Below are 23,771 nucleotides of genomic sequence, written 5' to 3' on the forward strand. Positions count from 1 at the left end.
GATGACACACAAATCTTTCTACCCCTCACCTCACCCCTTCAGTCTCCTATCGCATTACTAACCTACTAAGTGACATATCGGCATGGATGTCACTCCACTTCCTCAAACTCAATCTTTCCAAAACTGAGCTCTTCGTATTCCCTCCAGCCCGTGCCCCCTCCCATGACTTCTCCATCAAGATCAATAACACAATTATCAGTCCCTTCCCTCATGCCAGAGTACTAGGTGTAATCCTAGACTCCCATCTGTCCTTTCAGCCCCAAATCCATTCACTGTCCAAATCTTGTAGACTTCACCTCCGTAACATCGCCAAGATACGCCCGTTCCTAACCTCGGAAACCACTAAGCAACTTATTCACTCTCTTGTTATATCTCGCCTTGACTATTGTAACTCCCTCCTCATTGGCCTACCTCATCGCAGGCTATCCCCTCTTCAGTCTATCATGAATGCTGCTGCCAGACTCATCCACCTTACTAACCGTTCTGTATCTGCCACCCCTCTCTGCCAATCCCTTCACTGGCTTCCCGTTGCCTAACGGATAAAATTCAAAACATTAACAATAACGTATAAAGCCATTTATAACTCTGCCCCAAATTACATCACCGATCTGGTCTCTAAATATCACCCAAACTGTACTCTCCGCTCCTCGCTAGACCTCCTACTCTCTAGCTCCCTTGTCTCCTCCTCCCACTCTTGCCTCCAGGACTTCTCCAGAGCTTCCCCCATCCTCGAACTCTCTATCCCAATTTATCAGACTATTGCCTACTCTGCTCACTTTTAGCCGATCTCTGAAAACCTCTCTTCAGGGAAACCTATCCTGCCCTCAGCTAATACTGGCATCTTCTACTCTTCCAACCAATCCATCTCTACAGTTACTAACTTTTGTACCACTAGCCCCTCCCTCCTAGATTGTAAGCTCCAAGGAGAAGGGCCCTCCTATCCCTCTTGTATTGAGCTGTATTGTCTCCCGTTATATTGTAAAGCGCTGAGCAAACTGTTGGTGCTATATAAATCCTGTATGCAGGAAAAAAAAAAAAACACCTGCACATATGTAGAATTATTGGTGAATAAAGAGCTTTATTAAATCATTACTTTGATTTTCTCATCTCTACACAGCTCTGGGGTCAATATTTGCAAGTGTTAAAGACAAGGTTTACATGTAAGTACTGTAAGCAACTGCAAAGCCTGCAGCTGCAGGGAGGGGAAAAAGACAAACACAGAAAAGACACATACAAATACAAAATACATACACTATAAAAAATACTATGGATCACCACTGCTGTGTTAATTTTTTATTTTTTTTTATTGTTTGTTTTTTTTCTTGTTTTTTTATTTTTTTTTTTTTTTATTTTATTTTTTTTTTTTAGAGTCCAGAATGAGCATCACAAGGTTAATTCCTTATCTGGTTGGCAGGAAGGCTTGACTTATCCAAGTCACCAAAGTATGGATGAAGTAAGGCTTTTCTAGCAGAAATTCTTTTTTGCCAGATCATAGTTGAGCATTTTCTGTCAAAAAAAAAAAGGATATATAAACTAAGAGTGGTGCAATCCAACTATGGATTAAGACAAGTTTCCTTGAATGGAGTAGGGAAGGCCTCAAAAGGTCTCAAGATAAAAAAAAAAAAAAAATCAGACTAATTTCTACACTGAAATCTGTGTGTCATGATAAACTAGTTTAAATGATCTCCAAGAGTGATAAAGGGCATCAGGGATATAAAGTCGGTACCTTAAAGAATTCTCAATTACTACTTAACAGTAAAACATTTACAGGATACAGCTGAAATATAAAAGTTTAAAGTTCCTCAGCCATATTGGAAAAGACATACCTAGGTCCATATTTTGTAAAGAACAATGGAAATACTCAGTGTATATGAGGGGAATCACCGGGAATACTATTCATGCCTCATAGGACATTTTTGCTAACAATGCCTGGGGATAGAGAACTTTAAGACAAAATTTTACTATTGACTTTGCATTTGTTTTTAAAGACGAGGTTTATAATGTCCAGCGTGCAGAACTGGATTTTCACTAACATGTATGTTCTGCTGATTATGAAGTGTCCCATTTGTCCCTTTATAGAACATTAACTTGAAACTGCTATCTGGTCCGACTGCATTGTCTACAAGACATGCTCCTGCACATGAGAATATATTACTTACAGCAAGCAAGTCCAGGTCATCTTTATCAATGTTTTTCACATTAGCAGCCAAGTTGCCTCCTTTCCATTTTGGAAATGTATTCTTGTAGCGATTCCACATCTGGCCAGACTTCATTGTTGGGTGTTCCTAAAGCTTTGTGGAAAAGGTGTGTTAACCAATGTATGCATACAGTTGCAAGAAAAAGTATGTGAACCCCTTGGGATTATGTGGAGTTTTGCATGAATTGGGCATAAAATGTGCTCTGAACGTCATCTAAGTCACAACAATAGAAGAACACAGTCTGCTGAACATAATACTACACAAACATTAGATGTTGCCATGGTTTAATTGCACATAACATGTAAACATTCACAGTGCAGGGAGGAAAAAGTATGTGAGACCCTAGCTTAATGACTTCTCCCAGAGCTAATTGGAGCCAGGAGTGAGCCAACCTTGACTCCAATCAGTGTGATGATATTGGATGTGTTGCCGACAGCTGTCCTGCCCTTAAAAAACACACACCTGTTTTGGGTTTACTGGTTTCAAGAAGCACTGTCTGATGTGAACCATGCCTCGCAGAAAAGAGCTCTTCGGAGACCTACGATCAAGAATTGTTGACTTGCATGAAGCTGGAAAGGGTTACATAAGTATCTCCAAAAGCCCTGATGTTCATGTGTCCATGGTAAGACAGACTATCTACAAATGGAGAAAGTTTAGCACTGTTACTACTCTCCCTAGGCGTGGTTGTCCTGTAAAAATGACTGCAAGAGCACAGCGCAGAATGCTGCATGAGGTAAAGAAGAATCCCAGAGTGTCAGCTAAAGACCTACAGAAATCTCTGGCACATGCTAACATTTTTGTTGACACATCTACAATAAGGAAAACATTAAACAAGAATGGAGTACATGGGAGGACACCACGGAGGAAGCCATTGCTGTCCAAAAAGAATATTGCAGCACGTTTGAAGTTTGCAAAAGAGCACCTGGATGTTCCACAGCACTACTGGCAAAATATACTGTGGACAGATGAAACCAAGATTGAGTTGTTTGGGAAGAACACACAACACTATGTGTGGAGAAAAAAAGGCACAGCACACCAACATCAAAACCTCATCCCCACTTTAAAACATGGTGGAGGGAGCATCATGGTTTGGGGCTGCTTTGCTGCCTCGGGGCCTGGACGGATTGTTGTCATTGATGGGAAAATGAATTCCAGAGTTTATCAAGACATTTTGCAGGAAAACGTACGACCATCTGTCCGCCAACTGAAGCTCCGCAGAGGATGGGTGATGCAACATGACAATGACCCAAAGCATACAAGTAATTCAACAAAACAATGGCTGCAACAGCACAGAATACGCCTTCTGGAGTGGCCCAGTCAGAGTCCTGACCTCAACCCGATTGAAATGCTGTGGCATGACCTTGAGAGAGCGATTCACACCAGACATCCCAAGAATATTGCTACACTGAAACAGTTTTGTGAAGAGGAGTGGTCCAAAATTACTCCAGATCGTTGTGCAGGTCTGATCTGCAACTACAGGAAACGTTTGGTTGAGGTTATTGCTGCCAAAGAAGGGTCAACCAGTTATTAAGTCCAAAGGTTCACATACTTTTTCCTCCCTGCACTGTGAATGTTTACATGTTATGTGCAATTAAACCATGGCAACATCTAATGTTTGTGTAGTATTATGTTCAGCAGACTGTGTTCTTCTATTGTTGTGACTTAGATGACGTTCAGAGCACATTTTATGCCCAATTCATGCAAAACTCCACGTAATCCCAAGGGGTTCACATACTTTTTCTTGCAACTGTATAAGTTTTAAAAGCGATTAAACAGATACATTTTCCAAAATGTACAGCAGTGGTTAAGAGTTAGAACACCTAATGTTGATATTTTAGCAGTTAGCCTCTAGCTTCCCTGTGTGCCAACACAACAGCAAGCTTCCCTGTCACAATGTCCTGTTCCTTCGCACATTTGTGTTCCATATACTTCTATTATACATTATTATTATTATTATTATTATAATATCATCATTATCTCCTAGATTGTAAGCTCGAAAGAGCAGGGCCCTCGATCCCCTCATGTTTTTCATTGTATTGGTATTGTTCTGTCACATGTTCTGTCCCCCTTTGTAATGTACAGCGCTGAGCGAACTATTGGAGCTTTATAAATACTGTATATTAATAATAATAATCATCATTAGGTGACAAGTCCATGTGCAGCTGCTAAATCCCATTGTTAGCCCCCTGCAGGGGCAGACTGACCATTTGGGAACTTGGGCACTGCCCAAGGACCCAGGGTCAGTAGGGGGCCCCATGAGATGCCCCAGTACCTTTTTCATAGGCTTTTTTGAGTTTGGGCAAGGACACAGGGGCCCCATGATCCCCTATTGCCCCGGGGCCCCATGAGTAGTCAGTCCGCCCCTGTTCCAGCTACTTCTATTATACATTATCATTAGGTGACAAGCCCATGTGCAGCTGCTAAATCCCATTGTTATCCCCCTGTAGGGGCAGACTGACCATTTGGGAACTCGGGCACCGCCCGAGGGCCTGGGGTCAGTAGGGGGCCCCATGAGACGCCCCTGGTACCTTTCATAGGCCTTTTTGGGTGTGGTTTGAGTGTGGGCGAGGACACATGGGCCCCATGATCCCCTATTGCCCGGGGCTCCATGAGTTGTCAGTCTGCCCCTGGCCCCCTGTCATTCTATGACACAGCGGCTCAGTGTTGTGAATGTTAGGAGGCGCTCCTGCTCTGCTCCACAGGTTTGACACTTCAACTTTTCTTGTGTACATTTGATTGCAACTTTGTTTCTCTCCCCCAGACTGCTGATCCCTTTCTGTTCACTGCTACAAATCTCTTTCCTTATACAACTTGACCCCCTCCCCCCCACACTGTCATCACCTATTCCCTCTGCAAATCTATATATATCACTGCTCAACTCTTTGTTTAACTAGATCAGTAAATAAATAGTTAATGTGTCCAATTTCCGATCACCTACAGCTCAAATCTAGCATTATTATAAGATTCCTGATTGTATCTCACCGCTAGTCTGATTGCATTCACAATTCCTGATCAGTTCCATTGCCTTGTGTATAATAACCTTGAGGGCCAGTTCACAGGACATGCGTTTCAGTTGCGTTTTTTCTGCATCCAAAACACACAAAAAGTAGGGGATATGGTTGTCAATGTCAGAGTTCACATCAGCTCTTGCAGTTCCAGAACTGTACTGTAACATGGTAAAAACGCATCAAAAATGCAACGGAACGTACACGTCCCTAATTAAATAGAGAAAGGGGGAAAAATGAACGGATAGTCGAAAATGCATCAAAAATGCACCAGACATGTAAAAAAAAATAATGCACATGCAAAAATGCATCTAGACTGTTTCTATAGTGTGAGCTGGCCATTAGGAATTTGTTCACACCATTTGTGGTGCAGAAAGGCATGCAAGAGCACAGCAAAGAAAAGCAATTCCCATTGCAGGAGTGCAGGCACCATGAATACTTAATTGCACCTTCACACATCAAGTAAACAGATGCATTCACAGCCACCAAAACACAAACCAAAGTACTGGGCAGCACAGTGGCTAAATGGTTAGCACTTCTGCCTGGCAGTACTAGGGCCGTTGGTTTGCATCCCAACCATTGCACCACCTGCCTGGAGTTTGCATGTTCTCCCTGTGCCTGCGTGTGTTTCCTCCGGGTCCTCTGGTTTCCTCCCACACTCCAAAGACATGCTGGGAGGTGAATTGGCTCCTGTCTAAATTGTCCCTAGTATGTGTATGTATGAATGTGAGTTAGGGACCTTAGATTGTACACCCCTTGAGGGTTAGGGACTGATGTGAATGTACTATATATGTAAAGCGCTGCGTAAATTGACAGCGTTATACAAGTACCGGAAATAAAATAATAAATAAAAGTACTGTATGGTTAGGTGACAATTAAAATACGACTGCAGTATTTTTGCATGTACCCACACATTAGGCAGCCCATTGAATTAAATGGGCTGAGGGGAAAAGGAAAAAAAAAAACAATACACCACATTCACACAGGTCCCCTGGCCTGGATCACATGAATGAGTGGTATGGGGAAGTGGCCCTGAATGCTCACTGTGTTCAGGGCTGTACACCTGCACCCATATGCCTGTCAAATTACGACCTGCAGCATTTCCATAGTGTAACATAGGTTGCTCCAAGTGGCTCCAGCCACATAAACCACTGATGCACACTCCACAGGCCACAGCACCCATGTGAAGGAGCCCCAAGACCTCAATTACACACAATTTCTTAACTCAATACAGTTTTAGAATTTAGATTTAATAGGAATGTGGTTGAGATTGTGTCCATTAATAAAGTTTGTGTATTTTTACCATAAATATAATTTTGATATTTTCTCTGGTGGGTGGGTGGCGGGTGCGCGCCTGTCAGATGTCACGGGGCCCCGTACAACCTAACAGTAGACACACAAAAAAAAAAAAAAGCACACCTGTGGCGGAGCGATGCGTCACACCCAATGGTCACCTTTTTCGGCAAGTCTTCCACCACGATTTGGAACTTCCTGTAGGGTAAAAATGAAAATGACTCCATTAAACACAGCTCAGTATATACAGCGTCAACCCCACCTGACAGCCTGGCACTGGTGCTGGAACAGGGGTCAGCAAGTTAAGTGTCATTGGTGTCAGTGGGAGGATTAGTGCCCCATCGTTGGTGTCACTGACACCAACGATGGGGCACTATTGCTCCCCCCCACTGACACCAACGATGGGGCACTATTGCTCCCCCCCACTGACACCAACGATGGGGCACTATTGCTCCCCCCCACTGACACCAACGATGGGGCACTATTCCTCCCCCCCCACTGACACCAACGATGGGGCACTATTCCTCCCCCCCCCACTGACGCCAACGATGGGGCACTATTCCTCCCCCCCACTGACACCAACGATGGGGCACTATTCCTCCCCCCCCACTGACACCAACGATGGGGCACTATTCCTCCCCCCCCACTGACACCAACGATGGGGCACTATTCCTCCCCCCCCACTGACACCAACGATGGGGCACTATTGCTCCCCCCCACTGACACCAACGATGGGGCACTATTCCTCCCCCCCCACTGACACCAACGATGGGGCACTATTCCTCCCCCCCACTGACACCAACGATGGGGCACTATTCCTCCCACTGACACCAATGGGTCAGGAGCAGTCAAAACAGGAGCATGGATCAGATCATGTTTGAGCTTTTGGAAAGCCGTTTCACACTCTGGGGACCACACAACCTGTCGGGGCAGATTCATCCGGGTCAGATCCGTTAGGGGTTTAGCAATGGCGCTGTAGTTGGGGATGAATTTACGGTAGTACCCCGCAGTGCCTAGGAAGGCAAGGACCTGGGTCTTGGTTTGGGGAGTGGGCCAATTTTCTACCTCTGCCACTTTTGCCAGTTCCGTTTGTCGTTTCCCACATCCTACCCGATGTCCTAGATATTGGACCTCGGACACCCCAACATGGCATTTGTCCGGTCGGATGGTCAGCCCTGCTTGCCCAATGCAATCAAGCACTTCCCGGAGGTGATCCTCCCAAACTATCACTGTAGATAGCTATATCATCTAGATAGGCACAGGAGAAGTCCTGCAGTCCATCCAGCAGTTTATCTACCATTCTCTGAAAGGTAGCTGGGGCATTCTTTATCCCAAACGGCATGACCCTGGACTGGTACAAGTCGAACGGGGTGACGAATGCCGACTTTGGTACTGCGTCCGAACCAGTGGAATCGGCCAGTACCCCTTGCAGAGATCGATAGTGGTAAGAAAATTACCTCTCGCCATCTGGTCCAGCAGCTCATCTATCCAGGGCATGGGATATGCATTGGTCACTGAGCCTGCGGTAGTCCACACAGAACCGGACGGTTCCGTCCTTCTTGGGTACCAGGACTACTGGGGAGGCCCAGGAACTGTCTGAGGGTTCTATCACACCTAAATCTAACATTTCCTTAATCTCTCTTCTCATCCCTTCTCTGATGGGCATTCAGTAGGCCTCCTGCTTCAGGGGGGCCTGACCATGCATGTCTACCCGGTGGGCAGTTGTAGTGGTGTAACCGGGCAGAGACAAGAACAGCCCTCGGTGCTCTTGGAGCAGTTGGCAGGCCTGTTCCTGGGCCTTGGGAGGCAGCCGTGTGCTGATATCTACATCCGCTACACTCAGCTGGGACTGTCCGTCCCCCGGCAGAAAAAGCATCATCGGTAGCCGGAGCGCAAATAGCAGCTATACTCTATTCCGGTCGTTCGATGAATGGTTTCAGCATATTCACATGGAAGGTTCGCCGGATCCTTCCATCCGAACAGCGAGCTACAATGTACCTGGTATCACAGAGTTGCTCCACCACTTGGTACGGGACCTGCCAGGCAGCCTGTAATTTGTCATGCCTGACTGGTTTCAAGGCCAACACTTTCTGTCCTAAGTGAAACGTTCGGTCTCAGGCAGACCGGTCATACCACCATTCCTGTTGGCTCCGGGCGGCCTCAAGGTTGTCTCATACTAGGGTCGTCAACCGTTGTAGCCTCTCCCTGAGCTGCAGCACATAGGCCACCACCGAGGTCCCCTCCTCGGCTACTGTTCCCTCCAGTGTTCGCGTAGGAGATCCAGGGGTCCCCAAATCCTTCGGCCGTACAGCAGCTCGAAGGGAGAGAACCCAGTGGACTCCTGCGGTACCTCTCGGTAGGCGAACAGGAGGTGGGGAAGATGCTGCTCCCAGTCCTTATGGGACATGGTGAACGGTCGGAGGAGCTGTTTCAGCGTACCGTTAAACCGTTCGCAGAGCCCATTGGTCTGGGGGTGGTAGGGAGAGCTGTACAGCGGTCTGATACCACACAACTACCAAAATTGTTGGGTAAGCTCGGCCGTGAACTGCGTGCCTTGGTTGGTCAGGATCTCCCGAGGAAATCCTACCCGAGGAAAGATCTGCAGCAGGGCTTGAGCAACGGTTTCTACCTGCACATCTCTCAGCGCTATGGCCTCCGGGTGGTGTAGTTGACAATGGTCAAGATATACTTCTTGCATGTGGGACTAGGCCCTTTCAGGGGCCCCACTAGGTCCACGGCGATACGACTGAAAAGGTTCCCCGACTATGGGTAGGGGCCTCAGAGCGGCCCTGGGCCTGTCTCTCTGTTTTCCTACCTTCTGGCAGACCTCACAAGACAGACAGTAGTCCCGAACGTCGCCCGATAACCCAGAGTTTCTTCTGACCAGGAGTAAGCGATGCAGGGTCCGTCGATTACCCAAATGTCCAGCAAGGGGAATATCATGCACAATCTGGAGGAGGTCACGCCGATACTTCCTCGGTACTACCATCTGCCAGTGAGGTATTTGGGAAGTGCCCACCCCTGCTCCCCCGTGGACCCTGTACAACTTGCCCTGGTCCCACTCATACCTCACATCTCCCAATCCCCCAGGATCACTTCCAGCCCTCCGCCTATAGGGGTCTAAGGTCTGGTCACTGGCTGTTTTAGCAAAATCAGCGGGGGAATCCCAGGTCAGGGCCAAGCTCAGCAGGGAGTGGGTATTCGACTCTTACCGGAACCTCGGCAGGTGGAGCAGCAGCATGCTCTCTAGCTTGGTGGCGAGGGGTGACTGGGTGAGCTTCAGCAGGGGTCTCGGTGCCAAAAGTGGAGACCAGGACTCCCAGATCATTTCCAAAGGAGAACCTCAGCTGGCAAGCTCTGCATTACTCCAATTTCAACGTCCCTGGCCCCGCCCCCCCCATCAAGATGAACCCTTGCGATAGGAATCCGGTAGACATGGCCTCCCGCTATCCGTACGGCCACAGACTGCCTGGTCTTGGCCCAGTCTGGTACCATTTGGGGTTGGACTAGGGCGAGTGTGGCCACAGTGTCCCATAATCCTTGGGCCCGATGGCCGTTAACATGGACAACCTGTTGGTGATGTTGGCCATTGTCCAGGGTGGCAGCCTGGAGAGGGTTAGCCTCATGAAAGACCCCGATGTCCTCAACCTCAGTGGTAAAATTCCTCCATGAAGAGGCGGTGTCACTCGGGTGGTTCTGTAGGGAGTAGACAGAGGCTCGGCCATAAGGAGTGGTGGGTCGGTTGAAAGTGCCCCGAGGGGGTTGGCTGCTCTGGGGCCTTAGTGGACTCTGGGGGTAATGAATGCAGATGTGCCCTGTTTGGTTGCAGCCATAAGAGCGTGAGCCAGACCGCTTTGGATCAGAAGGTGTGGGTGGTCTGAGGCATTCTCGGGTGACCGGAGTGGGCACCACTGGTTGTGGACGAGGTGCAGGTGGAATGGCAGGCTTGGTTAGCCTCCTGTTATCCAGGTACTCATCTGTCCAGCGACTAGCGTGGGCTAAGATTAGGGGGTGTTTGTCCCGGACCCAATGTCTAACATCCCCTGGAAATCCATTGTAAAACTGCTCCAGTAACAGCAGTTGTAACAGTTCCTCTAGTTTGGTGATCTGACACCCTTGGACCCAGCTGCGGGCAGTGTGTTGTAACGGATGTTCCCATTCAGTGAAGGTGTCCTCGGGTTTCCTTGAGTGCCCGGAAATGTAAGCGGTACGCCTCTGCGGTGAGAGCGTAGCAGGCCAGCAAGTGTTCCTTAACAAAATCATAATCCAAGCAGCAGCTGTCAGGTACAGTCCTTAATGCGTCTGCAGCCCGACCAGTTAGCTTGCTGCTCAAATTAGGGACCCAGTCTTGGGCTGCCACACCATGGATGGTTGGTGGTTTGGACTTTCTCCGCAATGAGGAAAGGGCTTCCACGTGCGGAGCGATGCGTCACACCCAATGGCCCCCTTTTTCGGCAAGTCTTGCAGCTCTTTCCCAAGGCAGGTATTATAGCTCAAAAACTCTTTCCCCAAACCACGAGTTGGAACTTCCTGTAGGGTGAAAATGAATGACTATTAAATATACAGCTTCAACCCCACTAGACAGCCTGGCATAGGGTTTTCCCCACCCACAACAAACCCTACAACCAACAATACAGTATGAACTCTATTAGAAGTGAAATACTACAAGTTCAAATTACCCTAAATAGACAGTGTAGAATGTCTGTCTACATAACAGCTTTACAAAGGGAAGAAAACCAGAACAGAAAGGACAAAATGTTATCACAAAGGGACGGTTCATCCAACACCCCTGTTAAAATGTCCAGTTTCTGTAATGTAGAAAAAAGAAGAAGGAGACAAAGAAATCATGTCAGAACTTTTTCCACCTTTAATGTGACCTATAAAACTGTACAACTCAATTGTCATGGTCCACAGAGAGCTTCCAAAGCATCAGAGGGATCGGATTGTTAAAAGATATCAGTCAGGAGAAGGGTACATAAGAATTTCAAAGGCATTAGATATACCATGGAACACAGTAAAGACAGTCATCAAGCGGAGAAGATATGGCGCAACAGTGACATTACCAAGAACTGGATGTGACGTGAGTGACTTTTGGGAGTGGGTGAACCCCTCTATCATCTTCCCAAATTCTTATGTTTAACACACCCTGTGCCTGTTAAGGGGTATAGGGTGTGACTGGGAATGTGTATTGGTGTGTTGTGCTTTGTTCTCTGACATGTGGCTGTCCATTGTCCTCTGCCATGTGCTGCATCCCATTGTTGTGTCTTGGTTGGGTGTGTGTGTGTGGGGGGGGGGGGTGCGTTTCCTGAAGCCCTTCCCACTGATGGGGCAGGCTGATGATGTGTTTCCTGTCCCTGGTTGTGTTTCCCCGCCCTGTGTATATAGTGTAAGAATAAAAGTTTACTTCCTGTCTTAAGAAGCGTCTGGTGCTGTCTTAATTTCCTGCATGATCAGCGGGTGGTGTCCAGGGATTTGTGTTCGGACAGGGAAGCTGCAGTATAACGGAAAATACCCAAGTGCGGTCTGGGGTCCGGTTTCTGTTACACTGGATGTCCCTCCAAAATTGATGAAGACAAGAAAACTGTTCTGGGAGGCTGCTAAAAGGCCTACTGCAACATTAAAGGAGCTGCAGGAATATCTGGCAAGTACTGGCCGTGTGGTACATGTGACAACAATCTCACGTATTTTTCATACGTCTGGGCTATGGAGTTGAGTGGCAAGATGAAAGCTTGTTAAGAAAAACATCCAAGCCCGCCTAAAAATTTTGTAAAAAACACATCTGAAGTCTCCCAAAAGCATGTGGGAAAATGTGTTATGGCTAAAAAGTTCAACCTTGGTTTTATCAGACCATAATTCCAATATGTTTGGCACAAAAACACACACACACACACACACACACACACACACACACACACACACACACACACACACTAAACAAAATCAAAAGAACACCATACACACAGTGAAGCATGGTGGTGGCAGTATCATGCTTTGGGGCTGTTTTTCTTCAGCTGGAACTGGGGCCTTAGTCAAGGTAGAGGGAATTATGAACAGTTCCAAATACCAGTCAACATTGGCACAAAAACTTCAGGCATCTGCTAGAAAACTGAATATGAATAGGAACTTCAACTTTCAGCATGACAACGACCTACAGCATACATCCAAATCAAAGGAATTATTTCACCAGAAGATTCAAGCTTTGGAATGGCCCAGCTAGAGCCCAGACCTGAATCAGATGGAAAATCTGTTGGGTGATCTGAAGAGGGCTGTGCACAGGAGATGCCCTCACAGCAATCTGAAAGATTGAGTGTTTTTTGCAAGGAAGAGTGGGCAAATCTTGCCAAGTCAAGATGTGCCACATGCTGATAGACTCATACCCAAAAAGACAGTGCTGGAATCAAATGAAAAGGTGCTTCAACAAAGTATTAGTTTAAGGGTGTGCACACTTATGCAACCATATTATTTTAGTTTATGTTTACTTCCCTCCACAATGTACAATGTAAAGTAGTGAGTGTACAGCTTGTATAACAGTGTAAATCTGTTGTCCCCTCAAAATAACTCACACAGTCATTATTGTCTAAACCGCTGGCAACAAACGTGAGTACACCAAATTGGGCCCAATTAGCCACTTTCCCTCCCCAGTGTCATGTGACTCAGTGTTACAAGGTCTCACGTGTGAATGGGAAGCAGGTGTGGTAAATTTGGTGCTCTCACTCTCTCATACTGGTCACTGGAAATTCAACATGGCACCTCATGGCAAAGAACTCTTGAGGATCTGAAAAAAAAAAAAAAAAAGAATTGTTTCTCTACATAAAGATGGCCTAGACCATGAAAATGAGCTGCAGCACAGTGGCTAAGACCATACAGCGGTTTAACAGGACAGGTTCCACTCAGAACAGGCCCTGCCATGGTCGACCAAAGAAGCTGAGTGCATGTGCTCAGTGTCATATTCAGAGGTTGTCTATGGGAAATAGACGTACAAGTCCTGCCAGCATTGCTGCAGAGGTTAAAGCGTGGGGGTCAACCTGTCAGTGCTCAGACCATACGCCGCACACTGCATCAAATTGGTCTGCATGGCTGTCGTCCCAGAAGGAAGCCTCTTCTAAAGATGATGCACAAGAAAGCCCGCAAACAGAAACCATGTCCTGTGGTCTGATGAGAGCAAGATAAACTTATTTGGTTCAGATGGTGTCAAGTGTGTGTGTGGCGTACAAAGACAAGTGTGTCTTCAGAAATGTAAAATGTTTAAATTAAACACATAGGGTCGATTAATATGAACATGGTTGAAATGAATTATAGATATTTAACCAGGGTAAATTAGGGGGTTTTGGGTGGGGGGGGGGGGGGGATGGGAAAGCAAAATCTCTGGGGCATGATTGTATTTTGATGTAAATGTTATTTTGACGTGCTTTTGTGAGAATAAAAGTTTAATAAAAGGATTTGGGGAAAAAAAACAAAAACACACACACACACGTGTCTTGCCTACAGTCAAGCATGGTGGTGGTCTGGGGCTGCATGAGTGCTACCGGCACCGAGTACATACCGTTCGTTGAGGGAACCATGAATGCCAACATGTACTGTGACATACTGAAGCATACCTACAGTATCTCACAGAAGTGTCCAAAAAACCGCCCTCCCTTTTTCATGTGTGCTCTGGAATGCCCGCTCTGTCTGTAATAAGCTCACCTCTGTCCATGACCTTTTTGTCTCCCGCTCCCTTAACCTACTAGCAATTACAGAAATCTGGCTCCAAGCAGCAGATTCTGCTTCCCCTGCAGCACTTTCCTATGGAGAACTGATCTGGACCCACTCACCCAGACCCAGTGGTCGGAAAGGTGGTGGGGTTGGTTTGCTTCTATCCCCACTGAGCACCTTTCAAGTCCTCCCTAACCCTCCCTCTCTAGCCTTCTCTTCTTTTGAGACTCACTGCACCTGGCTGTTTTCTCCCATTTCTCTGAGGATTGCAGTGATCTATCGGTCTCCTGGACCGGTGCCCCGCTTTGATTTCTCTGCCTGACTACCCTACTTTCTCTCCTCTGAACTACCCACTTTCATTCTCGGAGATAGTAACATCCCTATTAATGTCAACAACCCGGCTACATCCCAACTCTTCAACCTAACTATCTTTTGCATTAGCACAGTGTATACAGTCCTCCACTCACTCTGATGGGAATACATTAGACCTTGCTTTCTCCCATCTTTGCACTCCCTACAACCTCACAAACACCCCCTTTCCTCTCTCTGAAGACTAGACTGTGCAGGTGATGAGGTTGTGATCAAACACCTATCCCTCCAAGCAGCAAACAATTACCCGCAGAAACCTTCACAACCTGAACCCTGCTCCTTTCCACTCTGCAAGTGACAGAATCTCTCCCGTCCTGCCCTGGCCACTGCTGTCTATAACAGTTCGCTTTCATCCGCATTAGACTCACTTGCTCCTCTAACACGAAGCATCAGGCCCCGACCATTACAACCTTGGCAGACTGACCACACCAGAAATATTAAACGACATAGTCGTGCGCTGGAGTGATTGTGGTGTAGAACCAAATCCCAGCAAGCATTCACCCGATATAAATCTACTTTCTTAACATACAAGTCCTCCCTTCATGCTGCCAAACAAGCCTACTTTGTCACTCTGATTAATTCCTTGTCATCCAGTACTCATCGTTTCTTCTCTACTTTTAACTCTACTTTCTCCACCTCCACCCAGTACCTCACTCACTGCTCACGAGATTGCAAATCATTTCAAGACGATTGACGCAATTTGTAGGGGCATCGCCACTGCACAGACATCCATCCCACTTAGCATACCTTATACTAAACCTCCCTCAACACTTTCCTCTTTTGACCTCGCTACTACCGAAGAGGTCACTAAGGTTCTCAGAAGCCCATCTCACTACCTGCCCCCTGGATCCTGTCCCCCCATAACTACTATGGTCACCCTCTTCTTCCATCCTATGCTCCCTCACATCTTCAATCTTTCCCTCTCTACTGGTGCCCTTCTCTCCCCTCTAAAACATGCACACATCACTCCCATACTTAAAAAGCCCTCCCTGGACCCCACCAACATGAACAACTTAAGACCCATCTTCCTGTTGCCATTTACCTCTTAACTCTTAGAACGCTTAGTCAACAAGCGCCTGAGCTCCCACCTCACCGACCACAACCTTCTTGACCCTTTACAGTTTGGCTTTCGCCCTCTACACTCCACTGAAACTGCCCTACTAAACCTCACTAATGATCTACTAACAGCTAAAACCAATGGCCACTACTCCGTACTCATCCCAACCAATGGCCACTACTCCGTACTCATCCCAACCAATGGCCACTACTCCGTACTCATCCCAACCAATGGCCACTACTCCGTACTCTTACTACTTGACCTCTCTGCAGCTTTTGACACGGTTGACCATCCCCTCCTCCACAAAAAAACTCCTCTTGGCCTCAGACTCTGCTCTCTCCTGGTTCTCCTCCTAACTATTGCAGCGCTCCTTCAGTGTTACCTATAACGCTGCCTCCTCTTCACTCCCTCTTTCCGTAGGGGTCCCTCAAGGTTCTGTCCTTGGACCCCTTCTCTTCTCCATCTACACCTCCTCCCTTGGTCACTTGATAAACTCCCACAGCTTTAAGTACCATCTCTATGCTGGTGACACACAAATCTATCTATCTACCCCTCACCTCACCCCTTCAGTCTCCTCTCGCATTACTAAGCGACATATCGGCATGGATGTCACTCCACTTCCTCAAACTCAATCTTTCCAAAACTGAGCTCTTAGTATTCCCTCCAGCCCGTGCCCCCTCCCATGACTTCTCCATCAAGATCAATAACACAATCATCAGTCCCTCCCTTCATGCCAGGGTACTAGGTGTAATCCTAGACTCCCATCTGTCCTTTCAGCCCCAAATCCAATCACTGTCCAAATCTTGTAGACTGCACCTCTGCAACATCTCCAAGATACGCCCGTTCCTAACCTCAGAAACCACTAAGCAACTTATTCACTCTTGTTATATCTCGCCTTGACTATTGTAACTCCCTCCTCATTGGCCGACCTCATCGCAGACTATCCCCTCTTCAGTCTATCATGAATGCTGCCAGACTCATTCACCTTACTAACCGTTCTGTGTCTGCCACCCCTCTCTGCCAATCCCTCCACTGGCTTCCCATTGCCCAACGGATAAAATTCAAAACACTAATAACGTATAAAGCCATTTATAACTCTGCCCCAAATTACATCACCAATCTTGTCTCTAAATATCACCCAAACCGTACTCTCCGCTCCTCGCAAGACCTCCTACTCTCCAGCTCCCTTGTCTCCTCCTCCCATGCTCGTCTCCAGGACTTTTCCAGAGCTTCCCCCATCCTCTGGAACTCTCTACTCCACTTTATTAGACTATCGCCTACTCTGCTCACTTATAGGCGATCTCTGAAAACCTCTCTTCAGGGAAGCCTATCCTGCCCTCAGCTAGTAATGGATTCTACCACTCTTCCAACCAGTCCATCCCCCACAGTTACCTTTTGTACCACTAGCCCCTCCCTCCTAGATTGTAAGCTCCAAGGAGCAGGGCCCTCAAATCCCTCTTGTATTTAACTGTATTGTCTCCCGTTATATTGTAAAGCGCTGAGAAAACTGTTGGCGCTATATAAATACTGTATAATAACAATAAATAAGGGAGTACACTCCTCACATTTTTGTAAATAGATTATTATATCTTCATGTGACAACACAGAAGAAATGACACTGTTACAACATAAAAGCAGTGAGTGTACAGCTTGTATAACAGTGTAAATTTGCTGACCCCTCAAAAACACATAGTCTAAAATGCTGGATGCCATTGGCGGCTACAGCTGTCGATCACCGGTTCCCGGCCGGAGATTCCTTGCTGGCACACAGCAATCACCGAGGAACATTGACAGGAGAGGTCTGTACGTAAACAATACAGATCTCACCCCCATCAGCCCCAGCATGCATAGCACAGCAATACAATAGTGTGCTTACACAGTAAAAAACAAATAAAATAGTAAAACAGCATACAGTTAATCCTTGTATGTAAACACAGATCTCTCCCCTGTCAACTCCTGCACACTGCTTTGTATGGCTCTGCATCAACTCCTGCTAATTCTGAACCCACACACTAATAAAACCTCCAGGACACTGGAACCTATCCCTCCATATAAGTCATGCTCCCATATTACCTCCCTCATCCCTCTGCTTCTCCTAACATCTGGAGACTTTTCCCCAAATCCTGGGACACCATCTTTTTCCTTTAATCAACACACCCAGCATCCCCTATCCACCAACAGCAGCAATCCACACAATCTAGTTACTATTCCTCTTCTTCCTAGAACCCTTTTCCTGTGCCCTCTGGAATGCCCACATAGTGGATGGAAAGGAGGTAGAGTAGGAATCCTATCCCCTCAAAGCACTTTTCAGGTCCTCCATTCACCTCCCTCTGCTCATTTGAAGTCAACTGTATTCATCTGTTCACTCCAGTTTTTAAAAATTGCTGTGCGGCCTCCTGGACCGCTATCAAGCTTCCTTGATGACGTCTCTGCCTGGCTGCCTTACTTTCTCTTCTGAAATTCCCACTATCATTCTTGGTGACTTCAACATCCCTGTTAATCTTAACACTCCTGCTACCTCTAAACTTCTGAGCCTAACCACTTCTTTTGACCTAAAAATGGACGCATGCTTCTATTCAAATGGTAACTGCCTTTGACCTTGCATTCTCCTACCTATGCACTCCTTGCAACCTCACCAACTTTCCTCTTCCTCTCTGATCACTCCCTTATTAGCTTCACTCTCTCCTCAACTTCCTCCTCCTTGTCTTCCAACTACCAAACAGTTACTCGTAGAACCCTTCGTTATCTTAACCCTTTTCTTTTTTCGGCAACAGATTGTCTCTATGACAAAATCTCAGCCCTGTCCTGCCTCAACCTGGCCACTTCTGTCTACAACAGTTCATTGTCTTCCACCCTGGACACATTGGCCCCCCTCACCACACACAGAATTAGGCCCCAACTGCTACAGCCCTGGCAAACAGACAATACCAGATGCCTCAAAAAATTTAGCCGTGCTCTTGAGAGTTTATGGCGTAAGACTAAGACCCAGCAAGACTTCGATCAATAAAAATCAAATCTGCCCTTCAAAAATACAATTCTTGTCTCCACACTGCCAAAACAGACCTATTTTATCACTCTCATTAACACCCTCTCACGCAATCCCCATCAACTCTTTTCTACCTTTAACTCTCTACTTCAACCTTCTCTACCTCCACCCATTTACTGCCCAGGAGATCGCAAAGCACTTCAAAAATAAGATTGATACAATTCGTGACGAGATCTCCCCTGTACAGATCTCTCCCACACCCTACATTCCTTGTCTACCTGCACAATCTATAACTTCCCTTGTCAAACCCAGCTACTATAGAGGAGGTTGGTAAACTGTTTTCTAAAGCCCACCTAACCACCTGCCCCCTTTTCCCTTGCAAATAGTACTGTCACCCTCTGGCTCTATCCTTCATTCTTTAACTCATATCTGCAATCTCTTTCTACTGGCATCTTCCCCAGCTCTCTAAAACATGTGCTAGTCACCCCAATACTTAAAAAGCCTCACTGGATCCTGCCAATCTTGGCAACCCAAGACCCATCTCCTTACTCCCTTTAGCCTCCAGAATCCTTGAACGTCTAGTCTACAACCGGCTGAGCCACCACCTTATTGAAAAATAACCTTCTCGATCCCCTTCAGTCAAGATTTCGCCCACAACACTCCACAGAAACTGTTCTCCTAAAACTCAAAAACAACTTACTAACCGCTAACACTAATGGTCACTATTCCATACTCTTGCTCTTGGACCTCTCGGCTGCCTTTGACACAGTTGGACACCCCCTCCTCCAAAAACTACTTACTTGGTCTCCGTGACTATACTCTGTTGGTTTGAATCTTACTTATCTCACCGCACCTTCAGTGTCACTTACAACTCTACTTCCTCCTCTCCTACTCCTCTTACTGTCGGGGTCCCCCAAGGTTCTGTCCTTGGACTTCTATTCTCAATATACACTTATTCCTTGGGTCAGCTTCCCATGGTTTCCAATACCATTCCAATGCTGATGACACAAATCTCTCTACTCCTCAGCTCACCCCATTCATTTCCTCACGTATCACAGATTTACTAACAGACATATCAGACTGGATGTCACACCACTTCCTAAAACTCATTCTATCCAAAACGGAGCTCATAATATTTTCTCCCTCACATGCCTCTTCCCGATTTCTCAGTCAGGATCAATAGCACCACTATCAACCCATCCCTGCATGCCAGGGTGCTAGGAGTAACCCTGGAGTCTGAGCCATCCTTTCAGGCCCACATCCAATCCATGTCCAAATCATGCTGCCTCAACCTACGCAACATCTCCAGAATACGCCCTTTTTTAACCAATGATACCACAAAGCTCCCTATTCACTCCCTGGTTATCTCTTGCCTCGACTACTGCAACTCCCTCCTCATTGGCTTACCTTTACATAGGCTACCCTCCCCCAGTCTATCATGAATACTGCTGCCAGGTTCATCCACCTTACCAACCGTTCAGTGTCTGCTACCCCTCTCTGCCAATCCCTCCACTGGCTTCCACTCGCTCAACGAATAAAATTCAAAATACTAACAACTTACAAAGCCATCCACAACTCTGCCCCCAGCTATATCACCAACCTTGTCTCAAAATATCGAACCGCTCTTGTCGATCCTCCCAAGACCTTCTGCTCTCTAGTTCACGTGTCATCTCCTCCCAAGCTCGCCTCCAGGACTTCTCCCATCCTATGGAACTCACTACCCCAATCTGTCCAGCTGTCTCCTAATCTATCCACCTTTAGACGATCCCTGAAAACCTCTTTAAAGAAGTTTATCCTGCTTCTGCCTAGTAAACCGCCATTTATTTCCTCCATCAGCTCATCCCCCCACAGCCATTAACTTTTGCATCACTCAACCCTTCCTCCTAGATTGTAAGCTCTAACGAGCAGGGCCGTCTGTTTCCTCTTGTGCCAAATTGTATTGTAACTAATGTCTACTTTCATTTTGTAAAGTGCTGCGCAAACTGTTGGCGCTATATAAATCCTGTATAATAATAATCACCAAAGTCTACCATTAGATTTAAATATTCAGGTGACTGACCTTTACTACTGTTATGATCCAATTTACCAAACAATGACTCCTTGCTTTTTATCCCAGTTACATACAATGCAACCAGCAATTCTCCAGCACACACTTGCTTGAAGAATAGTTTTGAATGTAAGGAATACAAGAAGGCAGATTAGATACACATACCTGAATATTCGGAAAAGCTGGTCTATCTCAGAATCTCCATGGAAGAGTGGTTTCTTCGTTGCAATTTCTGCGAATATTGTACCTATGCTCCACACATCAACTGGTGTAGAATATCTCACAGATCCCAAAAGGACCTCTGGTGCTCTGTACCACAAGGTCACCACCTACAGCAATGGTACGCATTACAGTCCAGTTAGTTGTTTTATGATAAATAACTGTACAACACATTTGTTTTTAGAAATTTTAGATCAAGACCCCTCAAAACACATTAGATGATTAAGGTGGTTGTTAAGGCAGGTGGTTTTTCACCTTACTGCATTCTATCTCCAATCATTTCCGTAGAAGTCCTCAGACTGACGGCCAGCTTCGTTTATCCCACTTCTGAGTCCAGGTCACCCTTGACCTACAGTCTGATTAGATAGAGAAAGAAGCAGCACAAATGAGCTCATCTCACTCTGCTCTCTCATCACCATGCAACTCGTAAGCGTATAAAAAAAAAAAAAACAAAAAAAAAAAAAAACACACCACTTAATGGTTGCCTAAACTGAACCTTCTTCAGTCCAGCTCAGCTGTGTAGATACCCCCCCCCCAGTCAAACTGAGGTACAAACTGGACACATTTAAAAGAAGACTGAGAAATAAAAATAAACACTCTCACCTATATGACCGCATCATTGATGCTGCGGCTGTCCCCTACTGCCTCAAAAGACTGAGATCTGAGCGATCACATGAGTTTTGATCTCTCGGCCCTCTATGACCAGAATTGCAACCATCAGTCACCAACTGCTGTACCCCTCCAGCGCTCATTGAAGTGACAGGCTGTGGAAGGGGTGAGAGCAGCTGGCTCAGGCTCTCAGCAGCATTCTGAGAGGCTGAGCCTAAATGTCCATCAGGCCTCTGGGTGGATCTCAACAAAGTTCAGATCCTTCCAGACCCAGACCAACAGACCAACAATGATGGTTGAATCTGGGTCACAGGAGTGCAGAAATAAAAGTACACTCCTGTGACCCAGTAAGTAAAAGCCAAAAAAGCTATACTTCTCTCACAGATTCATGTAAGGATGGGCAAGTGCTGCACTGTCTGGGAGCACCTTGAATCCTGGCCAGTGTGAGGATGCAACCACAATGGGTCATTTGCACATCAGCAATGGCTCAAGTGGGTTGGATGCTGAGGGGTTTATTTACTAACGCAAGAGTGCACAATTAGGCTCACTTCTGCATAGAAACCAATCAGCTTCTAACTTCAGCTTGTTCAATTAAGCTTCGGCAATAAAACCTTGAATCCAGTTGGTTTCTATGCAGAAGTGAGCTTGATTTTGAACTCTCAAGCTTTAGTAAATAAACCCCCGAGTGTCATACAAATCAGAAAAGTGGTGGCCAGGACTGGTAGTGGAGACTGCTGGAGAGGAAGTTAGCGTTGCAAACAGACTGTTGAAAGTTACTCCAAAAAAAAGGTGAAACTGGGCTAGCAGGTCTTAAAGTTTTATTTTGAGACCCAATAATTTAAACATCAAGCATTGCAAAAAGTTGTATTCATGTTATGTTCAACATACCTCATGTGTGTAAACTCTGACCGGGATTCCAAATGCTCGGGCCAGCCCAAAGTCAGCTAGTTTTATGACACCTTTGCTGTCTATTAGATTCTGAGGCTTTAGGTCCTGGTGCAAAACTCTTCTGGCATGACAAAATATAATGCCTTGCAGAATCTGATACAAGTAACTCTGCAGAAGAAAAAAACAAAAACACACAACATAACAGAAGGCATATTCCTGACATAGCACAGAATATATTTTGCAATAATTATAAACAGAGACATACCTTAACAAGCATAGTGTCAAAGTACTGACCACTAGGGATGGAGTCCAAATACTTTTTAAATCCATGGAAAGAAACTCAAATATAAGATATAGTCTTGAATCCTGCATTGGAACATCTAGAAGGCTAGGTGGAAAAAAAAAAAAAAAACCCACACCCTAGGCCTTAGTTCACCTATAAATGGATATACACCAGTAATGCCATCTACAACCCCTTGTATAGTACAATATTCAACTCAGGAAAACACTATACAATACAAAAACAAAAAAGTGTATTTCCCTGTTAAAAGCTGCTTCATGTTCCTGACCTCTGGCTGCTGCATGTATTTTCCTAGGCTCCCCCACAACACGTCATGGTTCGTCCACCCAGCTTGTACATGCTACAATATATTTTGGCTAGAGTCAAGCACCTAACCCCTAAATAAAATGTATACCAGGTCGAGGAAGGGGAGCTCTATTGATGCACATCATGCAGGGAGACGTAGCTCAAAAAGAAAAAAAAAAAAAAAAAAGGGCCACCCTGAACCTGGGGGCAGCAATCATGGCACCAGATTAAACAAACATAGGAAAGGAATAAAAGATGAATAAGCTGCAGGCTCAGCAAGTGATTGATCAGCCGTTGAAAGCGCTCAAAAAAAATCTGAAGGTTTACCATCATTTTAGGGTAGCATAACCAAAACAATTTTTTTTTTCCTAAATGACAGTAGTCTGGCTGCCATGCCAATTTTAGTTAGCATCATTACTGCTTGACAAAAAGAAAGTTCACTTGTTGCATGTTCTGGTCAGTAAAAGAAGCCTATGTTCATTTGCTGTAGCCATCTCATACCCCTAAACACTGCTCTAAAATATGAATATAAAAACGCCACCCCAACACATTTTAAAAGCAGCATTTTTCTCTGCACGTATGCATGTAGCCTTATATCATTTTCATATGCATGACCTTATTGTGATACAATTTCAGCTGTAATTGGAAGCAGCCCCTTACCATACAATATTGGGGTGTTGAAGTTCCTTAAGAAGAGAGATTTCTCTAATGGCTGTGCTTGGAACTCCTCCCTCTTCATTTTCCAAACAAATTTTCTTCATTGCAACAATCTGACCAGTTGCTTTGTGTCGCCCTATTTATATACGACCCCATAAGTAC

At 45.9% G+C, this 23,771-nt stretch overlaps 1 pseudogene across 1 annotated transcript; it reads right to left on the reverse strand.

Moving 5' to 3' along the window:
* Positions 1-1,058: 1,058 nt before the first annotated feature.
* Positions 1,059-23,771, reverse strand: LOC149440413 (cyclin-dependent kinase 1-A-like; annotated as a pseudogene). Its single transcript, XR_016307634.1, has 8 exons — positions 23,613-23,771; positions 22,632-22,754; positions 22,367-22,534; positions 20,816-20,979; positions 9,709-11,026; positions 6,623-6,694; positions 2,160-2,291; positions 1,059-1,506 (listed from the first exon to the last, which is right to left on the reverse strand). The product of XR_016307634.1 is annotated as a cyclin-dependent kinase 1-A-like (transcript).

This window comes from Staurois parvus, unplaced genomic scaffold, assembly GCF_062004578.1.
Source record: "Staurois parvus isolate SC_StPar_1 unplaced genomic scaffold, SC_StPar_1.0 ptg001089l, whole genome shotgun sequence".
In the NCBI taxonomy this organism is placed as follows: domain Eukaryota; kingdom Metazoa; phylum Chordata; class Amphibia; order Anura; family Ranidae; genus Staurois; species Staurois parvus.